This window comes from Loxodonta africana, chromosome 23 (genome assembly GCF_030014295.1).
Source record: "Loxodonta africana isolate mLoxAfr1 chromosome 23, mLoxAfr1.hap2, whole genome shotgun sequence".
Taxonomy (NCBI): domain Eukaryota; kingdom Metazoa; phylum Chordata; class Mammalia; order Proboscidea; family Elephantidae; genus Loxodonta; species Loxodonta africana.
In genome coordinates this window covers 47,991,208-48,006,090 of record NC_087364.1, presented here as the reverse complement: position 1 = coordinate 48,006,090, position 14,883 = coordinate 47,991,208, and positions in this window count along the sequence as shown.

Sequence of the window (14,883 nt, the reverse complement as noted above, 5' to 3'; positions counted from 1 at the left end):
GAACCTCCAAAACTACCTTTAAGTTCTGATCAGTTATTCTGACTGACCCACAAACACCAGAAATTCAGACACTGAAGTTTTCTGTCTTTGGAAAAACTTAAGTACCTTAATTATTTCCCTTCCACAATTTTTTCCTTGCAAAGATACAACCAAGTTGAAAGGAAATATTAAAGGAAAATAAGAAACTGATAAAGTTTTCTACAAGGACAAAAGAACAAGCCTGACATAATAAAGTCTCCTAGGTACTCAACAGTATGTATCATAGTAAAAAAAAAGAAAGAAAGAAAAATTGGCACTACTTGATTAAGTAGATTTAATCCCAGGGAAATTAGATGTAAGTTTGAACATTTGATTTTCATAGTAGTCCATCATTTTTGTAGAAGAGTTTTCATGCCTAATATCCTTACAAATGTGATTTTCCTCCTAGCTTGTTCTGAGTTTGAAGATTAGGCCTCCTGGTCTGGCCGCTCATCTGCTAAAAGACTAGTTGCTGTCAGGTCTGCTGTGACTCATAGTGTAGTGTTTTGATTGAGAAGGATGTTCTGTATCTTGATGGGCATGGATTACCTGGATGTATACATTTATTGAAAGTCCTTGTATTACAAAATTAAGACATATGTATTACCCAAACCCAAAACCCACTGCCGTCGAGTCAATTCCGACTCATAGCGACCCTATAGGACAGAGTAGAACTGCCCCATAGAGCTTCCAAGGAGCGCCTGGCAGGTTTGAACTGCCTACCTCTTGGTTAGCAGCTGTAGCACTTAACCACTACGCCACCAGGGTTTCCATATGTATTACACTGTATGTAAATTTTACCTAAATAAAAATCTCCTAAGGAGGAAAAAGGTAGGAGCCCAGGTTGCACAGTGGTTAAGCACTTGGCTGCTAATCCAAAGGACGGCAATTCAAACCCACCATTCACCACAAACAACACACAAACTCCAGAGGATAAGCTAGATAACTGGGGTCTTCTAAAAATTAAACATTTATGCCCATCAATGGAAACCCTGGTGGAGTAGTGGTTAAGTGCTATGGCTGCTAACCAAGAGGTCGGCAGTTCAAATCCTCCAGGCGCTCCTTAGAAACCCTATGGGACAGTTCTATTCTGTCCTATAGGGTCGCTATGAGTCGGAATTGACTCGACGGCACTGGGTTTTTATGCCCATCAAAAGACTTCACCGAAAGAGTAAAAAGAGAACCTACGGAATGCAAAAAAATTTGGCTATTACAAATCAGACAAAGTTCTAATCTCTAAAATCTACAGGAAAATCCAACACCTCTACAACAAAAAGAAAAATAATCCAATTTAAAAATGGGCAAAGGAAATGAACAGATACTTCACCAAAGAAGAGATTCAGGCAGCCAACAGACACATGAGGAAATGCTCATGATCTCTAGCCATCAGAGAAAGCAAATCAAAGTCACAATGAGGTACCATCTCACCCTGTCATTACTGGCATGAAACAAAAAAACAGGAAATAACAAATGTTGGAGAGGCTGCAGAGAAATTGGAACTCTCATGCATTGCTGGTGGAAAATGATATTGTGCTTCCTTGGAAAGCTTGATATAGAAACACCATATGATCCAGCGATCCCACCCCTAGGAATATATCCTAGAGAAATAAGAGTCTTCACATGGACAGACATATGCACACCCATGTTCATTGCACCATTGTTCTCAATAGCAAAAAGATGGAAACAACCTAGATGCCCATCAGCAGATGAATGGATAAACAAACTGTGGTACATACACACAATGGAGTTTTAAGGAACAATAAAGAGCAATGATCAATCTGTGAAGCATCTCATAACATAGATGAACCTGGAGGGCATTATGCTGAGTGAAATAAGTCAATCACAAAAGGACAAATATTGTATGAGATCACTACTGTAAAAACTCATGAAAAGGTTTACATACTAAAAGAAACAATCTTTGGTGGTTACAAGGGAAGGGAGGGGTAGGGATGGAAAAACACTTAATAGACAATAAACTCGTTGCCGTCGAGTCAATTCTGACTCATAGCAACCCTATAGGACCGAGTAGAACTGCTCCATAGGGTTTCCAAGGAGCGCCTGGCGGATTCAAACTGCCAGCCTTTTGGTTAGCAGCTGTAGCTCTTAACCACTACACCACCAGGGATTCCTAATAGACAGTGGAAAAGCGGTAACTTTGGTGAAGGGTAAGACATTACACAATACCCGAGAAGCCAAAAAAACCTGTACAAGGCAAGGTCATGGTAGCTACACAGACACATCTAAACACCCTGAGGGACCAAATTGCTGGGGTGAGGGCTGTGGGGACCATAGTCTCAGGGAACATCTAGCTCAACCAGCAATAACATAGTTTATAAAGAAAATGTTCCACATTCTACTTAGGTGAGTAATGTCTGGGGTCTTAAAAGCCTGTGAGTGGCCATCTAGGATACTCCACTGGTTTCATCCCTTTGGGATCAAGGAAGAACGATGAAAACTTAAGATACAAGGGAAAGAGTAGTCCAAAGGACTAAAGGACCACATCTACCACAGCCTCCACCAGACTGAGTCCTGTACAACTAGATGGTGCCCAGCTACCACCACTGACTGCTCTGACAGGGATCACAATAGAGGGTCGCAGACAGAGTTGGAGAAAAACGTAGAACAAAATTCTAACTCAAAAAAACAGACCAGACTTGCTGGCCTGACAGACATTGTAAAAACAGAGAGTATGGCCCCTGGACACCCTTTCAGCTCAGTAATGAGGTCACCCCTGAGGTTCACCCTTCAGCCAAAGATTGAATAGGCCCATGGAACAAAACAAGACTAACAGGATATACCGGCCCTGGGGCTGGGACTGGAAGGCAGGAGGGAATAGGAAAGCTAGTAATAGAGAACCCAGGATTGAGAAGGGAGAATGTTGATATGTTGTGGGGCTGTTAACCAAAGCCATACAACAATATGTGTACTAACTGTTTGATGAGAAACTGGCTTGTTCTGTAAAACTTCATCTAAAGTACAAAAAAAAAAAAAAAAAAAAAATCCACCAGCTACCCCTCAGGAGAAAGATGTAGCAGTCTGCTCTCTTAAAGATTACAGTCTTGGAAACCCTATGGCACAGTTCTACCGTGTCCTATAGGACTCTGTCCAGAATCGGCTCAACGGCACTGGGTTTATTAATTTTAAAGGTTTTTTTTTTTAATAAATTCATCTCCTAATGAGAATTAGGATTTATTTTTTAAATTAATTTATATATTAATAGATGAATATTTTTCTTATTGCTAAAGTGAAATAGTATACAGCATAAGTTCTATTACTAATTTCTATGCTATAGATATAAATATTGAACAGCTTATTTTCATAAATAAGTAGATGGGAATGGAAGGAACAATGTGATTCAATTTTATGAAGTATATCCAAGTAAGAGCCAAAAATCACATAAAAATTAAGCATCAAAAATTACTTTTAGTGGAGCCCTTCTTTAATTTTGTTAAAATCATAGAACTTGACTTTGGTTTACTGTATATACTCCTTCATTATAAAAGGATTTGTTATCTAGTCATTAGAATCATTCCCTTTTCTCTCTTAGTTTCTGGGCAGTATACTTTACCAAAACATAATAAAAGACTAATTATATTGGTGACTCTTTCACTTAGAGATGACTTCTTTTAATCTAATCTATTTTTTTATTCAGAGTTAGGAAAATTGAAATATTCTTAATTTTTTGCATCTTTGCATATGTATAATAACATTCTTCTCTGTTGTGCTCTATTTTCATGAAATATTGGAGATTACCAACAGACCGAGTCCACTAAAACTAGATGGTACCTGACTACCACCACTGACTGCTTTGACAGGGATCACAGTAGAGGGTCCCAGACAGATCTGGAGAAAAATGTAGAACAAACCTTTAAGTCACACACACACAAAAAGACCAGACTTCCTGGCCTGATAGAGAATGGAGAAACCTTGAGAGTATGGTTTCCAGACACTTTTTTAGCTCAGTAATGAAGTCACTCCTGAGATTCACCCTTCAGCCAAAGATTAGACAAGCCCATAAAACAAAATGAGACTAAAGGGGCACACCGGCCAAGGGACAAGGACTAGAAGGCAGGAGGGGACAGGAAATCTGGTAACAGGGAACCCAAGGTCGAGAAGGGAGAGTGTTGACATATCGTGGCATTGTTAACCAATGTCATAAAACAATATGTGTACTAACTGTTTAATGAGAAGCTAGTTTGTTCTGTAAACCTTCATCTAAAGTATAATTTTAAAAAATTGATCAATTAAAAAATATATATATATTGGAGCTTATATTTAGCTTGTTAAATTCATGAAAAATAGCTAATAGATAAATCCAGTCCTTGTTGCCAAACTGATTTTCTAAATCAGACCTAATTTCTATCTGATTTGCTTTTCCAATTCAAATCAGTACCTTAGTATGTATTCCTGTTACAACCATCTCATGTCTGAATTCCAGTGTTTAGAAAGGTAAATATAAATGAGGCACTAATACCTGCCATAAGTCCTTTGAAAGTCTTATGGATTTTTTTTTTTTTTCTTTACCTTCACTAGTCTTTCCCTCAGGAGCAATGCACTTTGAAAATACTTGGGTTAGTTCTGTTAAACAAAAGCAGTCATCATTCAGTTGTACAATGTCTGAATTCAAAATACACAATTTTTATGCCACTTATACAAAGTAGACTTGAGAGAGAAAATTATTTCCAATTATTTCTTTGTTTTGGCACCTGTAAAGGTTTAACACTCTAGGAAAACGCACCATGGTGAGAGTCAGGATCCAATAAGAACCATGCCTTTCTCTGTAAAGTGGGAGAAGGATGATTATGAAAGGGATGTTGGAAAGGAGAACTGACATAATGTCCAACTATAGGCATATTTTTAGGCAGTAAAGTATACACTGTTGTCCATGAACAAGGGATAACATACCAACTTTATAAACAGTGATTATAAGCTATTCACAATCTAAACTTTGTGAAGAGAAAAGAAAACAAAACATAGGATCAGCCCAGAAGATCTACCATCTAAACAGTGGGAGTTCAAAAGAGAGGAAAAACAAGGAGGGAAAGAAATTATTATGGAAGTATTGTGTTGGAATTTTGCTGAACTGAAGAATAAGACTTGAGATTGAGAGCTCATTCTGTACCAAATACACTAAAACAGACAAAAAAAAAGTTCAAAATTTCATCACGGGATTTCACACATCAGAGATTAAGAGTACATATAAAAGCATCTAAGAAAAAAAAAACAGATCACATTCAAAGGAACAAGAATCAATAACAGCATATAATATTCCAACGGCAATAACGGAAGCTAAAGATTGTGGAGAAATGCTTCCAAAACTCCAAAGGAAAATTATTTTCAACCTAGAATTCTATACCCAGCCATATTATCAATTGAGTGTGAAAGATATTTCCAGACACATAAGAAGTCAAAATATTACCTCTTCTGCACCTTTTCTCTTGAAGATAGTGGAAGGTGCACTCTACCACAACAAAGGAGAAAACCAAGAAAGAAAAACATGGAATTTAGCAAAATGGGAGATAAAAAGATAGTCCAAAGAGAGAAGCCATAAGTGGGCAGCTGGCATCAGGGCCTAGAAAGCAACCAATTTGAATTAAAGCAAAGAAAAAAAAGGTTCCAGGGGAAAAAAAAAAAGAACTGAAAGATATGCTGCTGTGTTTGGCCATATGAAGAATAAATTGGAGCATTTACAAAATATTAGTGATAAATACATAGAAAAGTAAGCAAGTGAAAATATGAGGTAATTATTAGTTCTAGGGGATGGGATAGAGAGTAGCATAAGAAAGGAAATATAGTACACTACTTGGTTCAGCAGTGAATATTTATACGATAATGTAAAACACTAAAGATTGTTACAGTTCTTGTTTTCAAATGAAGTGTATAAGTATTATATCAGGAGATATGTGGAGAGGAAGGGTGAGAAAGTGTGGGAAACAGAGCTCAATGATTATTTACCATAATAAGTTGTCAAGACATAATGACTAAAATTGATAAAGCAAAAACTATCAGTATAAGCCTAAAAAAAAATTTCTCCCTTTGCCTCTCCAGTTCTATTTCCAACCTCCCCACCCTGCTCTGTGCCTCAGAAGGCTGATCTCTTCAGCTCTGTCATCTTGGCTTCCTTGTCTCTGGCTTCCAGCTGGGTTTGGCTAATGGGATGCATTAGTGGGAAATGGAAGGACAAGAAGAGGCAGAAAATAGGCTGTTCATTCCTGCAGCTCACACCTTACCAACCTTGGCTGGGGAGTGACTGCATTTCTCCACCTAAGGCCACAGCTCCTGTAGGGTAGACCCTGTCCTGGTATTTGCTCCCCTGCCCCCAAAAAAAAAAAAAATTCCTGCTTTATTCATTGTAACCCTAGAGTTAGTAATTGCATCCTACTACTGTTAGTCTCATAATTAGGAGTCCCGGGTTATGCTTTACCATCCTTTGTTGGTTCCTTTAGCTTGGCCCACTCCCTTGTAAATAATTCCTTCATTAAATTTCTCTAATCTTTCCTTTTCAGTAGGTCATTTGTCTCTGCTTGAACCCTAAACAATACGGTGTATGAATTAGGATATGGCAATTAAAGCTTTAAGAAATAGCTAAAATCTTTTCTTAGATTTTAAAATCTTAGAGGTAAAAAATATTTACCTCTAAGAAGACTCATGGGTGGAGAGGGACAGGGCAGAAAACCATTGTAGCTTTTTGTTTTGTTTTGTTTTAATGATTATTAAATGTAAGCCCTATACTATTATCTAGCCTTTAAATTAGAGATATGCATTATTTTATAAACACAAAAATTTAATTATTAAATAATAAACATCTTCATTTAAATATTAAATCAACTGGGGAAAATGCTAATGTAGCACAAAAGTGAATGAGATTATATATATACAATATATTTTTAGAGTGATTGAGAGAGTGTGAGAGAAAAGTGGATAAGGAGGGAGAAAGGAGGAAGAGAGAGGAGGGATGTACAGCAGAGGGAGAGAGGAAAAGTACGATGTTAACAGTTGTTAGTGGCTACCCAGAGGTGGTAGGATTTCAGATTGTGTGTGTGTGTGTGTGCGCGCGCGTGTGTGTGGGTATAGTCCAAGTTTCTTCCTTGTGCATGTTTATTATATTTATAATGGGATAAAAATAAATGTGGGGAAATTAACTTTTCAGAAATAGACGGTAAGAAGAGAAATGGGTCTGCAATTTGAGGAACGATACCAGATACTAGTACAATGGGAACTGTGTGTCAATGTGTTTGTAGGCTGAGGGAAAAGAAGAATAAGTAAGGAATTTTAGGATAGGAGAGAGGAAGATAGGTGAAGCATGGGAAAGTTTGATATAAAGATCACAATTAAAGATACTAGGAAGGAGGAAGAAGAAAGGTGAGAGAAAGCACATAAAGACATGGAGATATTTTGAGACAAAGAGTATAAAAGTTGAATTGCTTGTGTCTGATGAATTGCCCCTTTTAAACAGAGGAAGTGAGCTCATACCCTAAATTAGAACCTTAAAGATCATTGATTCCTGGACCAACTCCTTTAAATGAGCTGCACCCTAAAGTAAAGCCCTAATCATGGAGTTCTCAGCTGAGTCATCTTGGGCAGATCATGTAATCTCCTAAGGTTTCAATAATTTGCTCCAATGTAAAATGAAAATAAAGATAACACGAGTCTTGCTTAAATCATAATGTTTTGTGAGACTCAAATAATAACCGTTAAAAACAATTTTTTAACTGAAATGTGCTATACAAATTGCCATGGAACTAATCCACTCCTCAAATGATAAAGGCATGCCATGGAAAAAAAGACCAAACTGCTTTGGAGGAATTAACATGTTTTAATGTTAGCCTACTTTGAAGAAAGAACCGTAACCCATTTTTGGTTTTCTTTTGCTGGTGTAGCCATTAGTCATACTTAAACACTTTACAAAGAACCTATTGTCTAATTTTATCTTTTTAATTTGTAATAAGTTTTTTTTTTCCACTTTTTGGGGGGTTAAAAATATATATTACAAAATATTTGCCAGTTCAACCATTTTATATGCATAATTTAGTGATATTGGCTGTATTCATCATGTTGTGGAATCATTACCAAAATTCTTTTCCAATCCACGACTATTAACAGAAACTCACTGTCCCCTAAGCAATGATTCCTTCCTTCTTCCTCCCTTCCACCCTGCTAGCCACTAATAAGCTTTGGTTTCCATATATTTGCCTATTTCATGTAACATCATACAGTATTTGCCATTTCGTAACTGTCATTTCACTCAGCATATTTTCAAGTTTCATCCATGTTGTACCATGTATCAGATCTTCATTTCTCTTTACCGCTGAGTAATATTCCATTCTATGTAAGCACCACATTTTGTTTATCCATTCAACTGTTGATGGACGTTTAGGTTGTTTCTACTTTTTGGCTACTGTGATATTCACTAATTTTTAAAATACTTTTTTTTTAATAGAATATTTCTGAAAATGAAAAAGAGGATTGGGGGCCAGATTTTAGAATTTGAATTTCAGATAAATAACAAAAAAAAAAATTATGGCCAGATTTTAGAATTTGAAATTCAGATAAATAACAAATAATTTTTTTAATATAAATATGTCCCAAATGTTGCATGAAATTCTTAAATCCAAATTTAACTAGGCATCCTGTATTTTTATTTGATAAATCTGGCAACCCTAATAAAACTAAAATTTTAAATGTATGGCGTGGTACGATTTTGACAGATTGGCATAACAGAATTCAAACTTCAACCAGACCTAACTATAAAAAAAAATATAGAGTACTTAATACTTGAGAACACAGGTATTTCAAATGAGAGAAATATATATAGCTTAATAAATACTACTGAATATGTATTTACTAGTTGGAACAAAATTAGTTACAAATGGAGAAAAGTGCTAAATTATTTTTTAAAAAGAAAAAGGAAAGAAACTAAGAGTCAAAGAAAATGCAGATAAATATTTATCTAACCTTGGGAGTGAAACATCTTTCTAAAGAAAAGCAAAGGAAAAACACCGACAGCTTTTACTATCTAAGAATTAAACACTCCTGTATATTTTTTAAAATTAAAAAATAAGAAACAAAGTAGAAACAAAAACATTTGCAACATAGTCAAAGAGCAAATATTTTAACATCTAGAGAATGTAAAATTGTACTACCAAGACTGGTAAGGCTTCTGAGGAAACAGGGCCCTCATACTTTGCTGATGGGAGCATAAACTGGTACAGTTTCATCAAAAAGCAATTCACAGCATGTATCAAATGCTTATTGTTTCATTTGACCCAGTAATCACAGCAACTGGAACTAGGGATATAAGGAACTACTAAAAATGTATGCTACAAATGATGTGTAAGGATGTTTGTTAAAATGTTATTTTAAAATAGCAAAATAAATACATAAAATTGGCATATGATGGGATACTACAAATTCCTGTAGAAGCATAACAAACTTAAATGGCAACTATACACATGAACCTCGGCAGATGGAATACACAGGAATCAAATCAACTACATCTGTGGAAAGAGACAATGGAAAAACTCAATGTCATCAGTCAGAACAAGGCCAGTGGCTGACTATCGAATAGACCATCAATTGCTCATATGCAAGTTCAAGTTGAAATTGAAGGAAATTAGAGCAAGTCCACTAGAGCCAAAATATGACCTTGAGTATATCCACTTGAATTTAGAGACCATCTCAGTAACAGGTTTGACACATTGAACACTAATGACTGAAGACCAAACAAGTTAGGAATGACGTCAAGGACATCATACATGAAGAAAGTAAGAGTCATTAAAAAGACAGGAAAGAAAGAAGAGACCAAAATGGATGTCAGGAGACACTCTGAAAGTTGCTATTGAACGTAGAGTAGCTAAAGCAGCACCTAACAAAAACAGGGAAAGTACTATGTATATTGTCAAATGAGAAAGCAGTTTTCAAAATGAAATGTTCAGTATGATCCAGATTATTAAAAAAAACAAAGCCCTGTTATGTTTATAGCAAAAAATCTGAAAGAAAATACACCAAAATGTTAACTTGAACAATTATCTCTGGGTAGTAGTAGGATTTTGATTTTTATATTTTTTTACACATTTATGCATTTTCTATAATTTGTGAAATAAATGGGTTTTAGCATTTGTTGTGAATTAAATTCTGTCTCCAAAAAAATACGTTGGAATCCTAACCTCTGTACCTATGAATATGATCTCGTTTGGAAATAGGCTCTTCGAAGATGTTAAGATCAATTAACTTGAGATGGTAACCTGGATTAGGGTGGGTCCTAATCCAATCATACCAAAAAAACCCACTGCCATCAAGTCGATTCCGACTCATAGCGACCCTATAGGACAGAGTAGAACTGTCTGATAGAGTTTCCAAGGAGCGTCTGGTGGTTTTGAACTGCTGACCTCTTGGTTAGCAGCCGTAGCACTTAACCACTATACCACCAAGGTGTCCAATCCAATCATAGTGGTGTCCTTATAAAAGAGAACAAATACAAACCACAGAGGGAAGGTAGCCATGTGAAAATGCATCCACACACCAAGGAATGCCTGGAGCTACCAGAAGCTGAGACAAGAAAGGTTCTTCCCCTAGAGCCTTTGGAGAGAATATGGCCCTGCCAACCAGAGGCCTAGCTATAGAAATAGCACCTATGGCAATTAGTTTCAAATTGTTGAATGATCTCTTACAACTGGTGAAGGAAACTCCAATGGACAATAGAAGCTACTCATTATCGCCCCTCCTCAAACAGCCCCAGGGTAGGAGCTGTGCCTGCCATACCTTAGTTACGCCTTTGCTGCCAACAACCTGAATTCAGACTACTATCCTCCAGAACTGTGAAACAATGAACTTCTGTTCTTGAAAGCCACCCACTTTGTGGAATTTTGTTATGGCAGTCCTAGGAAACTAACAATGCATTGTATTCAGAAAAGGTTATTTTTAAGGGATTTCTGGTGCACACCAAGGTAGAATAAACCCACTACGACCTACCTCTTCCACTGATTACAACTAACGACTCGATGAAATACAAAAAGTAACTGCCTGAGGACTCTGAAAAGTAAACTAGAGCAGGCAGATAGAGACCAAAACCTGGGCAGACGACCCATATGGAAGTGATTTTCCTATATGTTTCCCTGTTTTGTCTTGTGGCTTTGATTTAAGCAGACCCCAGTCCAGAACTCCAAGGCAGTAGCACAGGAAGTAAAAACTCCAATAGAACCTTGTCTTTCTGACCAGAGGAACTGGGAAAAGGGATCTCTGTGTTCTGAAGAGTGTGACCTGTTCCCATAAAGATTTCAGCCTAGGAAGCCCTATGGCGCAGTTCTACTCTGTCCTATAGAGTCACTGTGAGTAGGAGTCGACTTGATGGCACACAACAACAATACAGTCATGCACCACATAGTGTCCGTTCAGGCAACATCTGACCACATGTACATCCATGGTCCCATGAGGTTATAATGTTGTCGTTGTTAGGTGCCATCGAGTCAGTTCCAATTCATGTTGAGCCCATGTACAACAGAATGAAACACTGCCTGGTTGTGCACCATCCTCACAATCATTATGCTTGAGCCCATTGTTGCAGCCACTGTGTCAATCCATTTCATTGAGGGTCTTTCTTTTTTTCACTGACCCTCTACCAAGCATGATAATCTTCTCCAGGGACTGACCCCTTCAGATAATATGTCCTACGTATGTGAGACAAAGTCTCACCATCCTTGCTTCTAAGGAACATTCTTTTTATACTGCTTCCAAGACAGATCTGTTCATTCTTTAGGCAGTCCATCATATATACAATATTCTACACCAACACCATAAATCAAAGGCATCGGTTCTTCTTCTGTCTTCCTTATTCATCATCCAGCTTTCTTATGCATATGAGGCAATTGAAAACACCATGGCTTGGGTCAGGCACACCTTAGTCTTCAAGATGACATCTTTCCTTTTTAAAACTTTAAAGAGGTCTTTTCCAGCAGATTTGCCCAATGCAATGTATCATTTGATTTCTTGACTGCTGCTTCCATGGGTTTTGATTGTGGATCCAACTAAAATAAAATCCATGACAACTTCAATCTTTTCTCCATTTATCATAATGTCACTTATTGGTCCACTTATAAGGATATAATAGAGTTCAGAAATCTCCATCAGAGAATGAAGCAGATGTAACCAGAGGTAGAGACTGTAACAGTTTCCTGCATGCAATACATGAATCTCATGTCTCTTGTATACAAAGCGATTGAACTGCTAGGCATTTAATGGTACAGTGCACTACAATATCCCATACAGCTTTGCTAAATACAGGTGTTGTTGTTGTTAGGTGCCGTTGAGTCGGTTCTGACTCATAGTGACCCTATGCACAACAGAACAAAACACTGCCCAGTCCTGCACCATCCTTACAATCGTTATTATGCTTGACCTCATTGTTGCAGCCACTGTGTCAATCCACCTCATTGACAGGTAGTCCCCCAATAATGAACAAGTTCTGTTCCTGAATCTGTCTTTTAGTCAAATGTGTACATATGTCAGAACAGTTAGGTACAGTTCATATCCAACATCAGTTAGTCAAATGTTTTTCTCAGTATATAGTATATAGCGCACCTTTCTATGCATAAAAAAATTAAAGAAACACTTCCAGATACACCAGACATCTTTAACATTACAACACAGTAATAATAATAATAATGTTTTGATGTGTGCCACAAAGTAGCACTCATTTGTTATTATGAACCACTATATGTACCTCAAATTTTTAATATAATAGGTTTTTCGGGGGGTGGTTTGTAGCTACAAGTTGTACGTAAGTCAGACATTTGTAATTCTAGGACTGCTTTATATAATATGGTGTTCCCACAATGTTCATATCATATAGCGTCCTATGTCACAGATGGTATCGTGGACATTAAGGGATGGCAGTACCTGTGAATATAATATCATTTGGGAACAGAGTTTTCTTTGTTATGTTAATGCTATATCAGTGTAGGGTTGTCTTAAACCAATCACTTTTTAGATATAAAAAAGTGGATTAGGCACAGAACAAAGTAGATCCAGGGGGAAGACCGACACTATCTGAAGATGTCAGAGGCAGACTACTCTACAAACTCAGGTACTCCAAGGCCTGCTAGAGAAACTGAGACAAGGATTTTCCTCCAGGACTGAAAGTGAGCCTTTCCTAAAGCCAGTGCCCTAAATTTGGACTTCTAGCCTCCTAAACTGTGAGAAAATTAATTTTTTGTTGTTGTTGTTAAAGCCACCCCTACTTGTGGTATTTCTATTATAGCAGCACTAGGAAACTAAGACACCAACTTTGCCCCAAAGGTGGCCCTGGTCCCATGGCAGCAGCACAGGCATCAGAAACCCTGTTATTCTGGCCAGAAGACATCGAGAAGAGACCCCTCGGTGTAGAGAGCATAGGAGAGAACCCTGAAGAAGGGGATTTTTTAATTCTCTGTGTGAAGCTGCATATGCCCTGGGCTCAACTTTCAGTGCACATGTGTGGAAGAGACACAAAGCAGGATAGCAAAGGCTTAAAGACTGGAGTGTATTGGAACCACACCCTACCAAAGGCAAGGCAAAACTTGTAGCAAGAATCTAAATGGTTTGATTGCCTGCTAAAATAACAACAAAATCAACATTCTCCAGAGGACTCAGAGTTTAAACAACATAATATTCTACATGTACTAAATATAATCCAAAATTATTCTACATTCAAGGAAGCAGGAAACTGTGATCAGTTTTCAAGAAAAAAAGACAATAGATGCTGCCTTAGTCATTTAGTGCTGCTATAACAGAAATACCACAAGTAGATGGCTTTAACAAACCAATGTTTACTCTCTCACAGTCCAGTAGGCTAGAAGTCCAAATTCAGGACATCAGCTCTAGGGGAAGGCTTTATCTCTCAGTCGACTCTGGAGGAAGGTCCTTGTCATCAGTTAGTCTTCTCATGGTCTAGGAGCTTCTCTGTGCAGGAACCTCTGGTCCAAAGGATGCACTCTGCTCCTGGTGCTGCTCTCTTGGTGGTATGAGCCCCCTTGTCTCTCTGCTCACTTCTCTCTTTTATATCTCAAAAAAGATTGGCTTAAGACACTATCTAATCTTGTAGATCTCATCAATATAACTGCCATTAATCCATCTCATTACATCATAGTGATAGAATTTACACCACCTAGGAAAATCACATCAGATGGCAAAATGGTAGACAATCATACAATACTGGGAATCGACCTAGTCAAGTTGACAGATATTTTGTGAGGACACAATTCAATCCATGACAGATGCCAAACCTGAGATGCTTCAGTAGTTGGAATTATCAGACTAGGACTTAAGGGTCGATTAACCAAGAAGACATAACAATTCTAACAATAGAGTTTCAAAATACATGAAAAAAATTAATAGAAATGAAAGGAAAAAGTAAACTAATTCATAAATATAATTGGAGACTTCAACATTCATTTCTCAGTAACCAATAAAACAAGTAAACAAAACATCAGTAGGGATATACAAGACCTGAACAACAAACAAATTGGCCTAAACTGACATTTATAGAACACTCTTGGGTTGTGCAAATGGTTAAACACTTGACTGCTAACCGAAAGGTTGGCAGTTCAAATCCACCCAGAGACGCCTCAAAAGTAAAGCCTGGTGATCTGCTTTTGAAAGGTCACAGCCTTGAAAACATGGGATCTCCATGAGTTGAAATAGATTCAATGGCAATTGTTATGGATTGAATTGTATCCCCCCAAAATGTGTGTCACCTTTGATAGGCCATGATTTCAGTATTGTGTGATTGTCCACCATTTTGTCACCTGATGTGATTTTCTGATGTATTGTAAATCCTACCTCTATGATGTGAATGAGGCAGGATTAGAGACAGTTGTGTTAATGAGGCAG